Below are 21,847 nucleotides of genomic sequence, written 5' to 3'. Positions count from 1 at the left end.
AACAACTCCACCCGACGGCTATCTATTCCGCAGTCTCCTCTCCGGACCGAACTTCGGACCCAACTTCAAACTCGACTTCGGACACGCACATCATAATTTTCTCTCTTTCTCCGCCGCTCGGGTATCTCCCCCATCCAAGAATGGGGGACGGTGTGGAGCCTTCGCAACTCAGCGCACGATTGCAGCGAAACCGCGAGAGTCCACCGAACTCGTCAGTCTTCTTTATCGTGCTGGCCGAGCCACAAGTCGCCGTTCGTCGTTTCGCCGAATTGTTGCTTTTGTGTTATTTTCGCGCGCGCTTTCGTTGGTCCCGTCTCGTTGATTTAAAAGGAATTAAGGACAGCGTTCCCGACAGGGTACCTGGTGCTACACCACGCCCCCAGGCGTTGACGCCGTTGTTTGCTAGCATGGTGATTTGCGAGAATGATAAGCATATCGTGGGCTTCAGTGGCGAATTGATTACGCCGTTCAACTGTGTGTATTTGTCCATGTGGTCGTTTCTGGGAAATCCCTACTGAAAGGAAGACCCTATCTTTCTGATTCAACATCTGTCTGATCGAAGGCAACCGAAGTGAGTGCCAAATTTTCCACGAAATTCAGTGCCCAGTGCATTCTTCGTCAGCCAACAATGGTTCTTTGTGTAGCGATCGAAGTGATTTTCATCGGAACGAATTACAGTATACATTGAAGATCTGCGTAGCGTAATTCGGCGAACAGCTAAGGATCAAGTTTTTCGCCGTCTTTGTGACTAGTGAAAAGGGTCTACACCACTACCAGTGTCATATTCGTACTCCACCTTCAAGTTTCATACTCCACCTTCAAGTTTTGTGTGTGTAACCAAATCGCAAACAGTGCAAGAATGTTGTGACTACCGATCGTTGACGGTGCAAAATTTCGTAGAAAAAATGAAATATCTGTGCTGTATTGATAAGTGCCTATCGTTTATAACCTCAAAATGCGTGAAGCCGACGCTGTTCGGGGAAGATTAAGAAGAAATCGACCAGTGCAAGCTGACGAGTGTTGTTTAACCGATCGAAGATCGATCGGCTTCTTGTGAAGTTTTTTTTTGCTGTTGTACATATCAATTTATGGAAACCATACGATCGTGATTTCGTGGAGTTGCAGAATTTAACTGAAGTGGCCACTGCATATGTTTGAGTGATCCACAATTGATAATGGATCGGAGAAACGAAGATGATGATCGACTTTGATGGAGCCTGTTGCAGACTTGATCGTGAAACAGTTGGTCTAGATAGTAGACTGGATTTTAGGTACAGCAGAGAGCAGCGAACCGCCAAATTATCACTTTCATAAGGAGGTAGGTCCGAATCGATCGTTTGTTGGTGAAAACATGTTTTCGGCGCTCTCCGTGGAGGTTGGGCTTGAAACCGGTTTGATTTCGCGAGAGCATGATCTGGGTCTTGACCTTCGATCTTTCTCGTGGTGGGTGATGATCGGGTAGAGGAATGTTTGGGAGTTTCTCATGTCGATAAACATTGGGATTTAACGACTGGCACGATCGTGAGATCGATTTGTTGATTGAAAATTAGAAGGATAACTATCATCTTCTAAAAATCAATGAACATTTCTCAAATGTTCAGTTGATCAGTTGATATAAAATCTGTCTTCTCTTCCTAGGGACTTTCAAAAGAGTCGCTCATTAACATAGAATGCTACTCATGAAACAATAATAATCATCAGGCAAAATTTCTCAGCTAGTCGTAGCTATTATTCAGCTTAGTAATTATATTCGAGTGATTTACAGAAACTTTTACAAGATCATTGACATTTTTGCCGAATATTACAGAATGTTCACCACAGGAATTTCAGGAAATCCTTTAAGGATTCTCATAAGAAATTATATTTTATAGAATACGTACGGAAATATTCTATCCAAAAATTCTGCCAAAATAATCCTCTAAAAGTTATTCTATCAATCTCTCCGAAGATGAGGCAACAAATTCATTCATGTAAATTCTCTGCGAAATTCGTTAACCAGCTATGAAATTCGTCATATTTTATTTTTAAACTGCTATTCAATTTTGCAAATCATAATTCCGGTTGATCGATTGCGGCCTTCTTCAAGGGTAATATTGTTTTTCGTCTATCATTAATACCTCAGAGTTAATGCATAATTCTCCTAAATTCAGTTCCGAATGAGGGGTAATTTCATGCCTGCTGTTGGATTAAGATATAATTTTCGAGAGGGTTACGCCTAAACAATACGACCCAAGAAGAAGACCATAACTGATCTGCCGAAACGTCGGAACTGTATAAAAATATCGTATTTTGTAGTAGACTGTCGACTCTGACTGAGAAAACCATCCGAAATCAGCTAACAATATGTGTCTGTAAAATCAACCAATCAAATGTTATGCTTTACTTCTCAGTACATATGATCCTGGGAGGAAATTGGCCCAACAGGGACCATGTAGGGTAAAAGTTACCCCAAAAACCTAATCAAAAGTGAAAGTTGTGCATTTATATCGGTCGTTAGCTATGTGACGATATTACCTAAACAAACGATTTGTAATGGGTTTCTGTTTATTTCTACATTTGTTCACATCCACCTACAATCAGGTTTGGATTAAGGCCGAGATTTTGTGTTTTTTTACATCAAGTAACTTTATTCGGAGCACTTTCATTTGGACTTCCAGAGCCTACTGTGAAATCCGTCTGTATAAAGAGAGAATCGACCAAATATCCCATAAACGATTTCAATTACATTCCCGTCCATAGGTAGCACTGTAGTTGATGCATTACTTGCATCATTGATTTGAAGATTCTCCAATCTCTAGACAAGAGACTGCAACAAAACGAAAGTCTTTGCGTTGAGAAACAAAACAGTTATACTTGGGGAAACTGAAATTCGGCTTCCACCCGGAGTGTCTTCAAGAAATACGTCAGGTCACTAGGGGGAAAAAGGAGTATTCGAAAATGTGACATGTTTCGAATAATATTTAGGAAATTTCGTGACGAATGAAGAAAGGGTGAGTGCTGACTTTTAACTTAATCTCCATAATGTTTCTTATTAATGTACCTGAGGTATACTAATCATATGGATTTGTCGAAATCGTTAAGTTTTCTATAATTTTATCAATGAAAAATTAGAGATAGTTCGCAAGAAAATACATAAATGTTGAAATTATCCCCCATTAACTTTTAATGTATGTCATCTACATTAATTTAATTTATATCTTCAGTAAGACCGCATATTTCATTATTCAATTCTTCCTGTTTGTAGGAATTCTGATGTATTCCCTAGAATGTCTACCTAAACCAGTTTTGCAGTCTTGTCATCTTTTGGGGATTTTATGACAGATTTCTTTCGCTATTCCATAATAAGCCACTGTCCCTGTCTTCAGACAACGGTTACACATAATTCAAGCATCATTTTTCAATCCGAGGTGTGTGCAAAAATAAACAAATCGAGATTTGCTTTACATGTGCTCGAAAAACGCAGCACATTATATTGAATCAACAAAAGTATTCCAAAAACATTTTTTTGATTTTCTCAAATATTTTTTTTATTCTGTCTGTTCTTAGTGTTTTCAAAATACACCCTACGCTTGCGAAGCAACTCAACTGTCAACATTTTTCATGATAGCACATACAATCATAGTAAAACGACCTATGTACAGAAAAAAAAATTACAATCAGCAGATACGTCTTACTGTTTCTGAATCTCTTAACATGTTGGAAATCGAGAGATTCGGATTCCCACAGTTGACGGGTCGGCAAACTGATGTCTAACATCAGCAGTATTCGGTTTAAGGCAACATTTCTCACAAATGTTACTTCTCCATCTACTTCTGTTACTCATGGCTCCGTCCGGTGCTCCTGTTAGTCTAGTTGAAATAGGAAACATTCGAAAACAAATATTTGTTGTAATTGAACATAGAACTGACGAATTAACTAGCTTTATTAATTGATGGGCCATGGATGGAGACATCGTATATCAATGTACAGTCAATTTATCGTTCTTCACTACTACAGTTTCAATTCAATCAGACTTATTTTAACTAGTTGAAGTGACACGGACAGTTGGGACGCTGGTTACGATCAAATGACCCAAGTTAGACTCTGGTTATAATAATTTCTTTGCGAGAGCTTGTTCACATATGACTACATTGAATCGTAAAATATGATTTCATCTTGTCGTATACTGCGATTAACAAAAATCGGTTAAGTCAGGTTTTTTTTTGAATACCATCTTAAATAATGTCGCACTAAATCGCTGCAATTGGTTGGATGCTTCTATATGGCCTCTACTTTAGTATGTATATCCCTTTTATAACTAGTGAATAGGATTTCGTCGGTGGTATGTATGCATGAATAATTCAGTTCCATTTAAGATATTGCAGTTAAATTGTTATCTGGGAAGTTTTGATGGGACTTTGCAAACCGACGTATGTGCAACTTCAAAACAAATCCCGGCGTGTCTGATGTGACGCAAGTGCAAAACAAACGATCAAACCGACGCATCGAGCAAGGTGTATGTAACAATCAAGGTATGATATCGACAAACTATCATGGTGTACAGTATTGGACAAAACATTTGCAACTTTTTCGATTTTCCATACAAAATGACCAACTTTGGTAAGCAAGATCTCAGTTATTTATGGACCGATACGAATGAAACTTTCACAGAACATCAGATATAACTTGAATTTTAACATATTTTTTTTAATAATTTTTCCAATCACGAGTTTATAAGTAATAACGGTTCAACTAATGTGTAATTTTCGACGAAAAATTCAAAACTATTTATCTCAAAATCTGATAGCCATGCACAAAAACTGTCTTCAGCAAACTTGTTCATCTCGTCAAAATCTACAACTTTGCTAAAGATACTATGACGCTTTACCTTCAATATATTTAGTTATGTCAATTATAAGAAATCATCAAAAATTTCAATTTAGTCAAACCGTTACTGCTTTTGAACTTGTGATTTGAAAAATCACTCAAAAATATATGTTAAAATTCAAGTTATGTGTGATGTTCTGTGAAAGTTTCATTCTTATCGGTCCATAAATAACTGAGATCTAGCTTACCAAAGTTGGTCATTTTGTATGGAAAATCGAAAAAGTTGCAAATGTTTTGTCCAATACTGTATGTGCCGTGGACAAAACAAAAGGGTTTATTTGATAATTTTATCAATTTTCCAATATTATTCAAAACATCGGCATTACTTAAGGGGGCATGATCCGTCATTGATATTGGAATTTTCAAAACGAACGAATTTTCAAACGAAAAAACTCGTTCAAAATCAAGAAAATTTACATGAAACTGTGTTCACTGCATTCTATTCTCAAACCGAAACACAGTGAACACATTTTCATCGAATAATTTTCAGTTTTTAACGAAAAAACTGCTCGTGAACTTTTGATGATGATGATGATGATTACGATGACGGAGCGTTGAACGTTAATGGTGATTAGAAACAGTTTTCTTTTTTGAACTCATAGTAGATACAGCAATAGGAAAAATTCAAAACATTTTAAACAGGATTTAAAATGCTTCACACTATATTGCATCCTGAGGGGTGCGATCTCGAACATTTTGGTCATTCAATTCGAACTCATTTTTTTCTACCAGTGCTAAACCATTGTTTGTTTGATTGTCTCGCAGGAAACCATTTTCAAGATGCACACTTAAAATACTTCACACAAAGTTTCTGCAATTTGATACAGTTAATAAGTCCAATGAATCAGCTAAATCAGTTAGTTTCTGATCGTATATTAGTTAAAAACTGAGAGAGATGAAACAGCTCACTGACAGTTGCCTTGTTTTCTTGCCTTCTTTGACTTCTTTCTTAAATTCTTGGGTTGGCACAACGGTCAGATGAACTAATTTTGGTCAAAATCATATTCACTTCATGTTGTTCACTTTGAAAAATGATATGAATACAAAAAAATCAATTGCAGTTTGCCAACACAAAACTATATTTAGGTATTCAACTATTTAAATTGTGAAACCATCGAAAAACACCTAGATATTTTAATTACATTTATTTGAATTTTGACGTTTTTTCACGCTCTGTCCTTCAAATGTGCAGTTTTCCAGTGACAGTTGGTGACAGGTTCCCTTGACTTTTGGGAGCTTGTAATCTATGCCAGCTGACTCCTCTCTCTCAGGTTAAAAATATAGTTTACGAAAGTTCTGAGAAACTTACGCATCGTTTTTGTGTCACATAAAATGCAAACTATTTTTTAGCGTGGCGAAGTAATGGCTACACATTCCTAGGCATAGTCGGATCAATTTGATTAAAATTTTAGCTTGACAACAGCCTGGCTGCTCATTGATATCCAGTTCGCACTCCCAGATTGCATCGAATTTTTCTCGAAACCTTCCGAGTGTTAGATACGCCGTTTTGAAAAATTAAACTTGAGTTAAAATGTTCGGCAATGCCAATATAACCAAAAAAGGACTAAGAACAATCTTGAATCAAAGTCGTTCATATAATAAGTCATGCTCCTAGAGGTAGTGAGGTGGTTTTCAAAACTTTCCATTCCACATTATGAAGTCGTATCGTAGAAAATTCCATGCCACTCTTTTCCTTAGAAACTTTCATCGAATTTCAAAATTGCGATAGATTGAATATTTAAATATTCTCCCAGGGGAATTTTAGATGTTTCCAAGTAGTTCCAATGTATTACTATGGGTTCCCAAAAAGTTTTCACGATTTCCCGTTGTTTATTGATGGAGTAACTAGTAATTCCCCAATTTTACATATGTTTCTAAGTCGTGGATAAGTTTCTTTTGGCTTCAGGACATATCGTCGAATGACGTTTGGTCGAATGACATTTGGTCGAATGATGTTTAGTTTAACGGAAATTTGGTCTAAAGCTTATGTTCAAAATGGTTTATTAAAAGAGGATTAAGAAAAATTAATTTTGGGTTCTAAGTTGTGCAAAGTTGGTAAGATAACGTATTCTTTTGAATAATCTGAATTATCAAGTGTTTTCAAATGAAAAACGGGACATTTGATGCAGTCATATTTCAAATTTTATACATCTATTTGTTTATGATTTGAAGTTATGCCAATAATTAGGATTTCAATTATTATTCTCTTAAAAGGTAGTTTATTTTTTTGTATATTGATTTCAATATTTAGCTCTAGTGATTTTTTTATTCTTTTAAAATATCATCATTCTTTGATGAACTGCTCAACATGTTATTTTATTACTCAACGATGTAAACATGATGATTTTTTGAATTTATTAGTCTTTCGAAATGATATCGTTCTTCGACATGAACTGTTGAACTTTATTTGATGGAAGAATTCCGGGATCTTTCTTTGAATTTCGGGTTTTGCAGCTTACGGACGTGGGTTAGATTTTTGAATGCAGAAATCAGACTTAAAACGGCAGAAAAAAATTGCTTTAATACAAAGTGGATGTTAAGTGTCGGTAACTCTACTAATGGACAATTGACTTTTTGTGACTTCCAGCTTAATAACATTCATCAAGCAAATATATGGCCTTGCTGACAATGTTGATGGCCTTGGGTGAATAACAGAGTTTGCGGAGTAATAACAAAGTTAAAAGCTTTGAATAATTAAACAATAAAATTGTGCTTATTCTATGTACCGGGTGCGGGAAGACGAGTTGACTGAGATGACAAAAGTCGGCTTGCTTCCATTTAAGATCTAAGCTTATCTCGACTCGCAGAACAAGCCTGTATAAAAAGCAGCATGAAACGTCAAAAGCGAAAGTGGTTGATCAATATGTTAGGAGGGTAGGGTCCATCAAATTGAATAACAAAATTTTGCTTACCGCATATAGATTGTTGGTGAAATGGCTGATACGATTTTCAATTATTTAATCACTTTGTGTATTAGCGACAAAATGTTACTCTCAACGATAATCTAACTAAACTTTGTTTCCATACTATTCCATACATGTCCTTTCCACGAAGTGGTGGTTCTAAACAGTTAAAAATAATGAAGATTACACGTCATGTAAACTTCATTTATGCCATGTAAACATGACGTCATGTAAATTTAATTCTAAAATAATGTAAAAATGTCTTATATGTCATGTAATTATTCAGGATCCTGCTGGATTACATGACATATAATTGAAGTCTACATGACATATCATGTAAATATTCATTATATTCCACGCTCTAATTATGTGCATTATATGTCTCAGAAATTTACACGTTTCGTTCGAACTGTGTACCAAATGTCATATGCTTTCAGTTGCAATTCAACCTTTTCGATCAAATGACCATTCGACGAAATGTCCGTTCGACCAAATGTCTTAGATTCGTTTCTTTCGAAGGTCCGCAGAGTTTTCCTAAACCTAAAGTTCAAGAGGTTCCTGTAAAAATCCTAGAGACACTCGGCTTTTCGAAGTTTTTCAATGAGTTTGATCAGGTAGTTTTCAGGGGTACTTGAAGGTATTTTCAATAGAATTTTCCAAAGATTGCAAACAATACAAAGATTGAAAACAAGGAAGAATCGATCGGTGGTAATACCATTGTCGAGACCTTACTTTAGTTTCAAGAGTTTCATGTGGTTCATCCAAGAGTTCCCTATGAAGAGTATTTCTGGAATTTTGCCATAATCAATACAGGTTCATAAGTTATAAATAATAATATACAGGTTCATGAAGAGTATAAATAAATGTATAAATAAAATTTTGAAAATGATTTTGAAGCTTCCTTCCCGGTTTGATACTAAAAAGTTACATAGAATATCCAATGTTGAAGCATTTGAACAAATGTCGAATAAAATTATTGATAATTTTGGACACAAATAGTTGCAATGAAAGGCCCACGGATCATGCTTTATATATTGAGATTACGGTTGATTGAAAGCGTATTTCTTGTTGTTATAAGCAGGTGAACTCACCTGTAAATAAATTTCGAACAATTACGGCAAATGAAATGTAATATGTTGTTAACAAAATGTTAATAAAAGCTTAATTTAGTTGTATCAAATTAGGATGATTGTGTTGCCTAACACAGTGCACCTAGATAAAAGATATGAATGTAATATTTAAAATGATACTTAAAAAGGAATTAAATAAATTATTGTTTACAGCACTGTTCTGAACCGCTTATGATTTGTTTTGCAAACGGTTCTCTAGAATTTCGCAGATTAAGCTCAACAAACCGGAATATCCCTATAAAGTAACGGAAGACTGATCATTACTTAATTACTACGAAAACATACACACAACATGTAGACAAACCCGAGAATAGAGGTAATTAAGTTTGGCCTAAATTAGGTCAGTGAAGCAACACAACAACCGCTCAAATTCAGTACCCGTGGTAGGTACTTGATATCCAGTTGGCCAATTACCAATTACGGAACTCGAAACCCACAACTTAGGCGATTATCGCATTCCGTTTCTCGCCATCAAACTCCCGCATAATCCGGCTCTAATCCCACCAATCAAAAAATCCTCTCAACTAGGAAGCTTGACCGCTTAAATACCTGTTTAACGATCGCATCGCGAACACTTACGTTGTAAATGGAAATGATCGTCTTTTCCTCGAGCCGGGATTCCAACAGGAAAGATCCGCTTGCGAAAAACATTCGTGTTCCTCTCATTACTCGAAAGGCTAAAATATTTTCGTCCCATAAAAAAATATAAAATTTCCATAAAAAATGCAAAATTTGCCAGTAAAGAAACAAGGGTAAAATCAACGGAAAAGTTAAAAATTTCCATAAAAAAATAAAGAAGTGCATAGAAAAAACAAAATTTTCCATAAATAAAAAAATTTTGAGCAATAAATAGATTCAAAAGTGCAGTAGAATCGACAATAATCTCACTAAAAAATATCAAATTTTCCATTTAAAAACCTTAAAATGTCCTTGTTTTTTTCATAAAAAGCAAGAAATAATTATAAATTTTTCACAAAAAAAGCCAAAATTTGCAATAAATAAATAATAATTCGCCCACAATAAATCAAAAATTTCCATTCAAAAAATCAAAGATAGCAATAGCAGTAAATGCAAAGTTGCAATAAACAAACCCAACTGAGCAATTCAAAATGACAATCAATACATGAAAATTTTGTAGAAAATTCCAATATTTAAGTAATACTTTCCATAAAAATAACGTAATTTTCCAATAATGAGTATTAATAGTGTAATGGATTTCATAAATTTTCAGTCAAACTGAAGCCTTGTTTTCACAATTGGAGCTAATTAGTCGTTGTATGTAGATGTAGTAATTGCATTTTAGAGTTCGATAATTAATTACGTAAGAATTTAGGGGAGGGGAGAGTGGGGAGATTGGCCGGGTTTAAAAAAAAAATTCTTGCCATATAGAAAAAAATAATGTTTCTTACAAAAAATCATACATGGAGGGGAGGCGAGGTTTCGAAAAATCACAAAAAAATGTTTTTTAATACACCCCATCGTTAGGCGCTACAATTTTAATTATTTCGGCAAAGTTGAAATGAAACATGAAGTGGGTGATGAGGTACAAAAGTAGCGTTACAGCATGCTTAACCATATTTGTAGTACTGAGACAACCCACTAGATCTAAAAATGAACCTATTAGAAGATACTTTAAAAAGCGTTATGTTCGTATGCAAATAAAAAAAAATATTTAGGAAAAAACTCATCAATCGAAGTATACATATTTCTGCAACTGCTGTGGGCAGTTACTTTACTGATGCTTAGTTTGTAAACACCAGTTCCTTGGCTGGTGGGGCATGAGAGCATAAGCTTGTAGTTGGACATAACCCAAGCAGTGACATAAGTGTTCCTAATATTGGAAGATTAGATATCCCATGTTCCATGTTTCATTTCAACTTTGCCGAAATAATTAAAATTGTAGCGCCTAACGATGGGGTGTATTAAAAAACATTTTTTGTGATTTTTCGAAACCTCGCCTCCCCTCCATGTATGATTTTTTGTATGATACATTATTTTTTTCTATATGGCAAGAAATATTTTTTCAAACCCGGCCAATCTCCAATATGTACGACGACTAACTAGCTCCAATTGTGAAAACAATGCTTCAGTTTGACTGAAAATTTATGAAATCCATTATACACATTATTACTCATTATTGGAAAATTACGTTATTTTTATGGAAAGTTTTACTTAAATATTGGAATTTTCTACAACATTTTCATGTATTGATTGTCATTTTGAGTTGCTCAGTTGGGTTTGTTTATTGCAACTTTGCATTTACTGCTATTGCTATCTTTGATTTTTTGAATGGAAATTTTTGATTTATTGTGGGCGAATTATTATTTATTTATTGCAAATTTTGGCTTTTTTTGTGGATAATTTATAATTATTTCTTGCTTTTTGTGAAGAAAATAGGGACATTTTGAGGTTTTTAAATGGAAAATTCGATATTTTTTAGTGAGATTATTGTCGATTCTACTGCACTTTTGGATCTATTTATTGCTCAAAATTTTTTTATTTATGGAACATTTTGTTTTATCTATGCACTTCTTTATTTTTTTATGGAAATTTTTAACTTTTCTGTTGATTTTACCCTTGTTTCTTTACTGGCAAATTTTGCATTTTTTATGGAAATTTTATATTTTTTTATGGAACGATTAATTGTCTGCCTTACTCGAAACACCTGGTACGAATCTACAGTTCGGGGCGGATGGCGAAAGCTTGTTAAACCAGCGCGCAGCGGATCATCTCCGAACTGAAGCGCGAAACCTGTTCTCGTACCATGTGTGCGTGCTCATAGGCAAATTCGGAAATTGAGAAGGTCCCGAAAATTGGGCATCGATCGGCCTTAGGGTTATAACTGGATGTAATGACCCACAACCGCCCGTAGACATGACCAACTGCTGTGTGGAAACCGTCCATTTACGCAAACCTTGAACCCCGTCGTTTTTTTGTTAGAGATCTCCTTCGCTCATACATAACTGCACCGTCAGTCGAATTTTTCTACTTTTAATTACACTCTCCGACATGTGGTGGCGGGCGGCGGCGGTGGCTTTTGTTGTGTTTCATAATGCACCACTCTCAGCTCTACTCTCGGGCTTGGACCGTTAACTCGGCTAGCGACTATAGTCGCTATAGCGTTGAGGTGACAGAGAGCGCCCTGGCCATTGTTCAATGATGCTCAGAAAGTTCCCACCGAAAGCGTTTGTTCTTGGCTCGCACTGAAAAACAAGACACGAGAGAATGTCGTCGGACGGTGCTGCGAAGGTTTGTTTATTCCAATGGAGCGTTCAACTGAGTTTCAATCTTTTTTGCTTCTGGTGCAGTGTAGGGGTAAACTTTGAACGGAGAACGGTTTATCATGTCATCGACGGGTTAGCTAATCGGGACCACAATGGACAAGATCAACTACTTTTTTTTATGGGCTACAAAACCTGTTTTTTTTTTCAGTTGATACTATTCGATTGGATGTGTTTTGAAAAATCAAGGCTGACGATTTCTGTCAATTTTTGTTTGACGCCCGAGGAGATCTGGACTCGTCAAGGTCAAAATTGCTTTGAAAACTGGATGACTTCATCTCATGTTTGATAAATTTGTACCTGACCACAGCACTATAAGAAGTTCTCACTGTTTTTGTAGAAAAAATATTACAAAAAACCCCATTTTAAATATATTTTAAATTTTAACCATAGAATCTTAATATATACCAGGTGTTTAGGACAATGTTTCATGATGGAGAAATTTTTAATAAAAAAGTTTTTCTAAGAACAACTTTTGGCCGATTTTCAAAAATTTTGATTTTTTGTCAAAATTGATACGTTTTGATGGTACAATAAGAATCTTGAAATGATTCTGAACCCTAATGATTACATGAATAATTTCTCTAGAAGTAGACATTTTCAAATTGTATTGAATCGCGAATAACTAATGAAAATGGCCTATTTTAATATTTAGGTAATATTTTTTGCATTAAAATCTATATAATTCGAAAATAACTAGGGTCGGTGTTCCCTTTGTGGAAAGTCCCCTATAGTCGCACTAGTGGCTTTTTACGGCCGTTTTGCTATAAATCTTTTCAAAATATTTTTTGACATGAAGGTCAGGAGCTATTTATCTAAGTACCATTGATACACATCTTGATTTTGTTTAACCTTCGGGCTGTCGCGCTGTTGTACTTTGTACAACAGTTGTGATTTATATGCTATCATATAGCAACAAAGATATCTATCGACACCAAACCAAAATGTATTCCTTAAGAATCTTCTTAAGAACAATACCCGACGGTTTTTATTTACAGTATGACTTATTATAATGCAATAAAATTAATAAATGTACATGAAAATCGCATAATAATCAATGCACTATATACGGTTCGAGTAAACCACAGTTTTAAATCGGTATATCTCAAAATCAAGATAATATAGAAACTTGGGGTCCTTAGTAAAGTTGTTCTGGAAGTGAAGCGCTATCTGATGGTACCGCATTTAATTCGGAATTTGACCGCTGTGGCACTAGTGGGCATGGAAGTTTTACTTTTGTTTTGCGAATTTTTCAGGATCCTGATCATTTAGAAGAATGGCGTCTTCGGCAAAGTTGTTTAGTAAGTTAAGGACTATCATTGTTCGAGCTAGTTGATTCAAAATTTTGCCACAAGGCGGCGCTAGTGTGCATGCAACTTTTGTTTGCAGATATCTCAGGAGCCTGACCTCTTAGAAAGATAGTGTCTTCGGCAAAGTATTTCAGTAGCTCAAGGACTATCATTACATGAGGCAAGAAATAGGATATTTTGCCACCAGGCGGCGCTAGTGAGCACAACATGTTTGTTTTGCGAATACTGCAGGATCTTGACTTTTAAGGCAGGCACCTTCAGCACAGTTGTTCAGAAGCTCAGGAACTATCATTATTTTACAAAATCTCGAACTTTAAGGGTTAAACAAAGAAATAATTTGAACTACTGAACAACTCTGCCGAAGACGCCATCTTTCTAAGTGATCAGGCTCCTGAGATATTGGCGAAACAAATGTTTTGTTTCACTAGCGCTGCCTGGTGGCAAAATTTTTAATCAACTGGCTCTAACAATGATAATCCATAAGTTTCCTAGCAACTTTGCCGAAGACGCCATCTTTCTAAGTGGTCAGGATACTGAGATCTGCGATACAAAAATTTCTATAATGGGCACTAATGAGAGAAACTATTTTTTATTATACGAAATAATTGATGAATTAAGAACTTCTTTTTCACTATACGAATGCGTTTGATCCACAATTTTTAGGAAAAATATAAAAGTTTCGTAAAAATACGGTTTTGATTAGTATTTTGCCAACGCCGTGATGCTAGTGCTACTATAGGGACAGAAATTAGTAATAGTGCTACTATAGGCACATGTATTCCTATAGTGGCACAAGCGATAATAAATACAAACATATGATTTTTCGCAGTTTTCATATTTTTCCCACAAAACCAAGATAAAAAGCTTTCAAATGATGTAAAAATAATGACGCTAACGTTATTTTTCAACTTTATACGAATATTTGTTCTTAACTATGCGGCTATTGGCACATCGACCCTACTTGTAAAGAAATTATTCATATAATCATTATGGTTCAGAATAATTTTAAGATTCTTATTGTATCATCAGAACGTACCAAAATTCAAAATTTTGAAAATCGGCCAATAGTTGTTCTTAGAAAAACTTTTACACGGAGAAAAAAGTATTGTCCAGTCAATCATATTTGCTGGTAGATCAATCATATTTGACAATGGATTTCAGTCAACCATACATTAAAATTGATTCAACAATATCTATGCTAGGTTTAACTATTTGGTATGATTGGTTCAACTACACAACATAATTGAATCAACCATAGATATGATTGACTCAATATTTATATACAATCATGACAATGGTATTATTGTTGATGTTGTGTTGTCAAAACCGGTACGAATCTTCTTTATCGACATTGCAAAAATGCGCCAAAATGTAAATAAAAATGGGAGCAGGAATACAAACCACTATCTTGAGAGTGAGAGCGCATTAACTTACATCTACTCCAACATCGCTTGTTGGTAAACAGCGGTTTTTCGCGGTACAGCTCATAACGTTTCAAGGTAAAAATGTGCGGAAAGCTAATTCAACAATAATATAATTGAAATAATCATGTGATGGAAGACAGAAACAAACGCAAAAGCGATTGGGCAAACCATACTGTCAGTTTAGAAGCACCGAAAATATGCTTGTAACAATTGTATCCTGGCATGTTAAAGCAACTATCGGAAAAGTTGTGTCAATCATGCAAGAATTTTCTGCGTGTAATTAATAATTTCTCCATCATGAAACTTTGTCCCAAACAGATGTACTATCAAGATTCTATGGTGACAATTTAAAAAATATTAAAAATGGAGTTTTTGTGTAATTAAAATTTAAGTTTTATTTTTGAATTTTTCATGAAAATAAATAAAATATTTTTTCAGTGTATATTGTCCACATAGTCTAAACGGTTGAAGAATTGTCAAAATCTGGTGGCCCGTTCGCAAGCCATTTTGTGACATACAAATACCACTCCATTTTTATTTATACAGATCGTCTAAAAATCGTTATTTCCATAGCTCATACACAATTCCCTTGCATATAATGTGAGAAATCCTATGAAAAACTTAATGAAAATGAGGAATTTCGATAAAATAGGCATGATAACAATCCGTGCGGCCATCAGAACCACTTTCATTCAATGGATCATTAAAATAACCAAAAACGGCCGCTATGGAAAGCATAGGTAGCGCCACCGTAGCCTTGTGTGTTTGACAGAACAGCAATGCTGTCACAATGTTAAATCCCATATACAGTGTCGCCTTTGTTTTGATGCGGTGAGCACTGACAAAAACTAACTTCAATGATCCATTCCTTGGAGATTTTTATATAGGATACATAATACAGGTATTTTTTCAAGAATTTCTCGTGACGTTCAGAATTCTTTGGTTTGTTTTCCAACTGTCCATTGATCAATATGGTGCAAAGGAGCTAAAACTAAAAAAAAATATATTTTCTCAACAAATTAGGGGAATTTATGTATTCTCGGCAGTCTAAACCGATGCCGCGCTTCTTTTGTAATTTTCTCGAACATCAGCTGACAAACTACACGTTTGTCTTTTTACATTTAAGTGCTGCTCAATCCTCTATTGATTCACACCGACAGACTTGTCAAAAGCTTTTTGGAAATGTTTTTACAACGCTTCGAGCAACCCTGTCAGTGTATAGCTATTGTCGGCAGTCTTATTCTCTTCTGCAGCTTTCCCATATGAAATGCCGGCGAATTTGTTCGGCAGCTCCAAATCAGTCGCATTTTGAGGCGTGTTCATTTGAATTAACGACATTTTTGACGAAATTGTTTGTTCATCTTATCAATGACATGGGGATTTTTTTTATTTCCGTACAAAGTGGGCTGAAGGGTCTCAGAATTTTATGAAACTTTTTCCACAGGCAGGGCTCATCAATATATGAATAAAAAAACATTGAGAAAAATTCAGGGTTGCTTATTTTCCCGGAAAACTCAGTTGGAATTTTTTTTGTTTTCCTCTGACACTACTTACTTTGAAAAATCATAACTCAAGAACGAAGCATCGTAGAAACAAAGTTTTTTTTATGAAAATGAAAGCAAATTTTCTCAGGAATAAAAAAATATTAACTGGAAACAGTTTTCCACAAATTTTCCACCGTTGAGAAAATTCGTAAAGAAAAGCCTGAAAAACTATGCTTCAACTCGTGGAAAATTTTCAAAAAAATATTTTTGGGAAGATAATTTCATAAGCTTTAATCGCTGAAATTTTCGAAATGTATTTTTTTTTTGTTTTTGAGTTATGGCCAATTTTGTAAAAAATGTGCAAATGTGCCATTTTGAGCCTTTTCTTTGAAAAATCATAACTCAAGAAAGAAGCATCGTAGAAACAAAGTTTTTTTTTATGAAAATGAAAGCAAATTTTCTCAGAAATAAAAAAAAATATTAACTGGAAACAGTTTTCCACAAAATTCTTCACCGTTGAAAATTCGTAAAGAAAAGCCGGAAAAACTATGTTCCAATTAGTGGAAAACTTTCAAAATTATATTTTTGAGAAGGTAATTTCATAAGCTTTAAACGCTGAAATTTTTGAAATGTACTTTTTTTGTTTTTGAGTTATGGCCAATTTGGTGGAAAATGACCATATAAGCCTTTTCTTTGAAAACCCATATTTCAATCGAAGCATCGGAAAAACAAAGATTTTTTATCAAAGCAGTTGCAAATTTTCTAAAACATCCGAAAAAAAGATATGGGATTGGTTTTAATGAAGTATAAGTCGGAATGGATGATATTTTTCATGAAAAATTACACCGCTAAGAAAAACTGAAAAAAAACTGTTTCTGCCTCAATTTTTCATTACACTGAAAAGGGATTCTTTCTTTTCTATGGAACAAATAAGATTACTATTATTTTTTTTTAAATTTTATTTATTCAATTATTCAGTATATAACTTACATTTCATCTTAATACTATCTATTTTTTCAACCGGGAAGATTGTCTTTGGTTGCTAACACCAGAAGATTTTCGTTTCTTTGTATTAATAAATAAGAACATAAATCATGCTGTATTTTCTTGGTTTTCATGTACATCTGAGCACCAGCAAAAATGCTTCGTTCGTCTTTTGGTATAAATGAATGATATTTTTTTGTTCCAGGAATTGGAACAAGGTTAGAAAATCTTTCCTGAAGAATTTTTTCAGCCTCTGAATAGTCATTTTTAGTTGCATAGATAAATTCCCAATCTTTTTTAAATTGGTCTTTCACCTTTTGCGACACAGCCCAGTCGAAAAATTGTTTGGCATTATTAATTTCTGCTGACTTTCTAATACTAGCATCTCTAGCCATTCGCTTAATGTCAAATTTCAAAAATGTATGCAACCATGAAAATGATTTTAAAATTAAAGCAGAATGGCACTTTTTCCCAACCTCACATGGAAAAGGTCCTTGTGATGGTATCGGTGGCAACATTTTTTTTTCATGAAACGAGTTCATGATTCAGGAATCCTGCTTCATGATTTTATGACTTAACTTGCCACTTTTCAGCAACAAAATTTTAATCATAAAAACAAGTATCCAAATTCATGAATAGTGCTTATGTTTTCATGACCTGTATTCATGATTCAAGATCCTGCTTCATGATTTCATGACCGAAATAGAATCATAAATGACAGGTAACTAAATGCATGAACAGTGCTTATGTTTTCATGAATTTCAATCATGGTTCCAGCATACACACTTCATGATTTCATGATTTTACATTTTTCTTCGCTAAAAATATTAAAAGCAACGTAGAGCTAACCTTACGGTAAAATGATTCATGATTTCATAACGTTTAGTCATGGTGTATTTTCATAACATGAAAAAACACATTCATCCCGAAATCATGTCTCTTTTTCCTTGTTTGGGGTGCCCCAATTTTGTTCGTGCAGGGACCATTTCAATTGACGCTGGAAACAACATTTTGAGTACAAACCTAGCCACCGAATGTTCGCGTTCCTGCTAAAGATGTGGCTTTCGTTAGGTTGACTTTTGTGGAATGTTTTCACGGTTTATTACGAGACTACCTGCACAAAAGCTGACGGTTTTAATCTTTATTTTATTTGTTTACCAATGGCAAATATAAACTAGTATCTTAATTGACGTATAATGTTTGTTTTTATGAAATGAGTTCATGATTCAGGAATCCTGCATCATGATTTCATGACTCAACTTGTCACATTTCAGCACCAAAATCGGAATCATAAATGACAGGCATCTAAATAAATGGAAAGTGCTTATGTTTTCATGAGCTGTGTTCATGATGTCAGATCCTGCTTCATGATTTCATTACCGAAATAGCCACTTTTCGTTTCAAAAACAGGATTTATAAATGACAGTTGACTAAATCCATGAAAAGTACTTATGTTTCCATGAATTTATTCCTGTTTCCAGCATGCATGCTCCATGATTTGAGGATTTCAATTAACATTTTTCTTTACTAAAAATTGAAAACGTAACGTACAGCCGGCGTTACGGTAAAGTGCTTCATGATTTCATGACATTTGGTCATGGTGTATTTTCATAACATGAAAACACACCTTCTTCCCGAAATCATGACTCTTTCTCCTTTTTAAGAGTGCTGCATTTTCACCCGTGTATTCAATGCATCTGGACGCCAAAAATAAAATCTCTCACTGTTATTCGTAGGCACGCTTGGGACAGTCGAATTGCGCATCTAAAAGAGCCTAAGGAGATGTAGAGTTGTGAAGGAGAATGTGGGATCGTGACAGACTTGGGATTCAGGGTCGCCGAAGGCGCTGCAGAATCGTTACCCGTTCTGTAGCGTAGTTGGTTAACGCGCTCAGTCTAGCGTATTGGGAGTCGTGGGATCGAAGCCCACCAGAACGCACGGATAAAAATCTGATCCCCACACCATGATTTACATATCATGAAATTCATAAATTGATAAGGTCATAATATCAGGATCACAAATCATGGTTTCTGGAGTCATAATCATGATTCCTCATAAGCGTAACCTCCAGTGCAGGGATTGAATCCTGAGAAAATTGAGGAAATCTCTCACGTATCGCTCTCTGTAACTATCATAACATGCTGCACGTTATGAGAGACTGTTTATCGTATACTGCTACAACTTTGATCAGATTGGGGGGATAGTAGTGCATGATCAAACCCCTCTAAACATCATCCAAGCCTGGGGGACACTATTGCTATTGGAAGTTCGTGGATTGTTTATAGTGCCAGTAAAGAAAAACACCTACCCCCAACGGTAAACAAGCGAGAAAAATGGTTTTTATCATCGCTCTCTCTTTGGGGCTCTCGCTCGCTGCTTCCATTTATCAGACTTGTTACACCTTGCGATACAATGACGATCGTGGACCGCTACAGATGGGATGTTATTCTTTGCTTCCCGAATAGAAGAAAATAACTACTGAATACCAAATTGAGGTATTCCATACCAGAAAATTTCCAATACCTACAACCTGAATGAGGTATGAATGAGCCCTGCATAAGAGGTAAAATACCTCAAATAATACCTTCTGTATATTCTACAAATACCAAGCTGATAATCAAATCAGGTATTGTAATACCTAAATAATACGTGATGGATTTTCATATAAAAGTGGATTTTTTCAATAATAGTTCAATACCTCCAGCAGTCCTCAATACCTATCGAATACCAAAATGAAGTATTTTTGATTGTTTTATACATTTTTTTCAAATACCATTATAATACCAAAATGAGGTATTGACAACTGAACAATACCTAATTATGGTATGATACCAAAATAAGGTATACATAAGTTATTGGGGAGTTATTCTTTCCTCCTCGGGTTGCTTTGATCGTGCTTCATACTCAAATGAGAGCGAATCCTGCAATGCCTGCTCCAGTGTGAAAACACTAAGCGGCGCACTTTGCTTCATTACATTCGTATCGATCACTTTAATTTCAAGATGACGAAGCGGTTGAGTGGTAAAGTTTGTGGCTCACAATCGGAAGGTTCTTGGCTCGAATCTGAATGCATGCTATTTTTAACTTTTTTTTTTTTTTCGATCATAAACGGATGCGCGACTCAGCATTTTTGGCATTTGAATCATGATTCCGAGCAATCAGCTACAAAAACCTAACGCGTGTGTTGCGTTACGGGAATCTGACTCATGATATCATGAGGCCAAATCATGGTGTATTTTCATAAGACGAAAACACGCTGGAATCATGATATCATGAGTCATAATCTTGTTTTTGGATTCTGATTTCTACCCGTGCGATACTATTATTTTTCACAATTTTACATCCCAATTTGTCCAAATTGACTTTGTGTCTATGAGCTTAATTTTTTTTTTCATCTGGATGTTTTTTATAGAAAAGTGATTGCTTTATACTGAATTGAATACATTAAAAGTTTCTGAGACGTTATGCTAGAGAGTGACTAGCCATTCTGGATTTTTTTTTATATTATGAAAGAGATGCATCCAAATCTCATTTTAATATTTGAAACCATCGTCAGGCTGCTGGCTTCGAGATAGGCTGGAAAAATAAAATTTCCTTTTTAAATCAAGTGAATTCGCAAAATATTTTTCTTCATGAACCCCGAAAAATCGTGTTATAATAGGCCAAGACCATGTGGGAATTGTTAATTTGTTCAGCTTGGATATATAAATGCTTGTCTTCAAAGATATTTTGCGAACACCCTGTAGTTCACTTATACATAACGAACAAAGAAACTTATTCGACTAAGCCAAAATCAACTATGCATATGTTAATGTAAGCACATGAATACAACACAATAAAACACTGTGCGTAGAAATCCAATGAAGAAAGCTTTTGTATGAAGAATTTTTCTTCTTTCTTTGCCAAAGTTGCCCTTTTCGTATTCGTATATCGTGTGGCAGGTACGATGATACTCTATGCCCAAGCCAAGGAAATTTCCATTACGAAAAGATCCTGAACCGACCGGGAATCGAACCGAGACACCTCAACATTCTTCTTCTTCTTTCTTCTTTCTGGCATTACGTCCCTACTGGGACAGAGCCTGCTTCTCAGCTTAGTGTTCTTATGAGCACTTCCACAGTTATTAACTGAGAGCTTACTGTGCCAATGACCATTTTTGCATGCGTATATCGTGTGGCAGGTACGAAGATACTCTATGCCCTGGGAAGTCGAGAAAATTTCCAACCCGAAAAGATCCTCGACCGGTGGGATTCGAACCAACGACCCTCAGCTTAGTCTTGCTGAATAGCTGCGCGTTTACCGCTACGGCTATCTGGGCCCCCTCAACATAGCTTTGCTTTATAGCCGCGGACTCTCACCACTCGGCTAAGGAAGGCCCCGAAGGATATTCGATTGAAACTCGGTGAAACGAAATCTAATCTCAATTTTTGCCTCTATCTGACATTGACTGCTTGAATCTTTGATT

At 35.3% G+C, this 21,847-nt stretch overlaps 1 protein-coding gene across 2 annotated transcripts in view; it reads left to right on the top strand.

Annotated features, from left to right (window-relative positions):
• Window positions 1-21,847, top strand: part of LOC5570478 — a 427,994-nt gene that overhangs the window by 124,894 nt on the left and 281,253 nt on the right. Inside the window, exon 1 of one of the 2 annotated variants that reach the window (XM_021840778.1) lies at window positions 216-1,318. The exons of the other annotated variant lie outside the window; for it this stretch is intronic. The gene's annotated coding sequence lies outside the window, so the exon portion shown is untranslated. Of the gene's footprint in view, window positions 1-215; window positions 1,319-21,847 lie in introns of those variants that run through there. 2 annotated transcript variants of the gene reach the window in all.

The sequence above is a fragment of the Aedes aegypti genome, chromosome 2 (genome assembly GCF_002204515.2).
Source record: "Aedes aegypti strain LVP_AGWG chromosome 2, AaegL5.0 Primary Assembly, whole genome shotgun sequence".
Lineage (NCBI taxonomy): Eukaryota > Metazoa > Arthropoda > Insecta > Diptera > Culicidae > Aedes > Aedes aegypti.
This window is presented reverse-complemented; position numbering and strand designations above follow the sequence as displayed.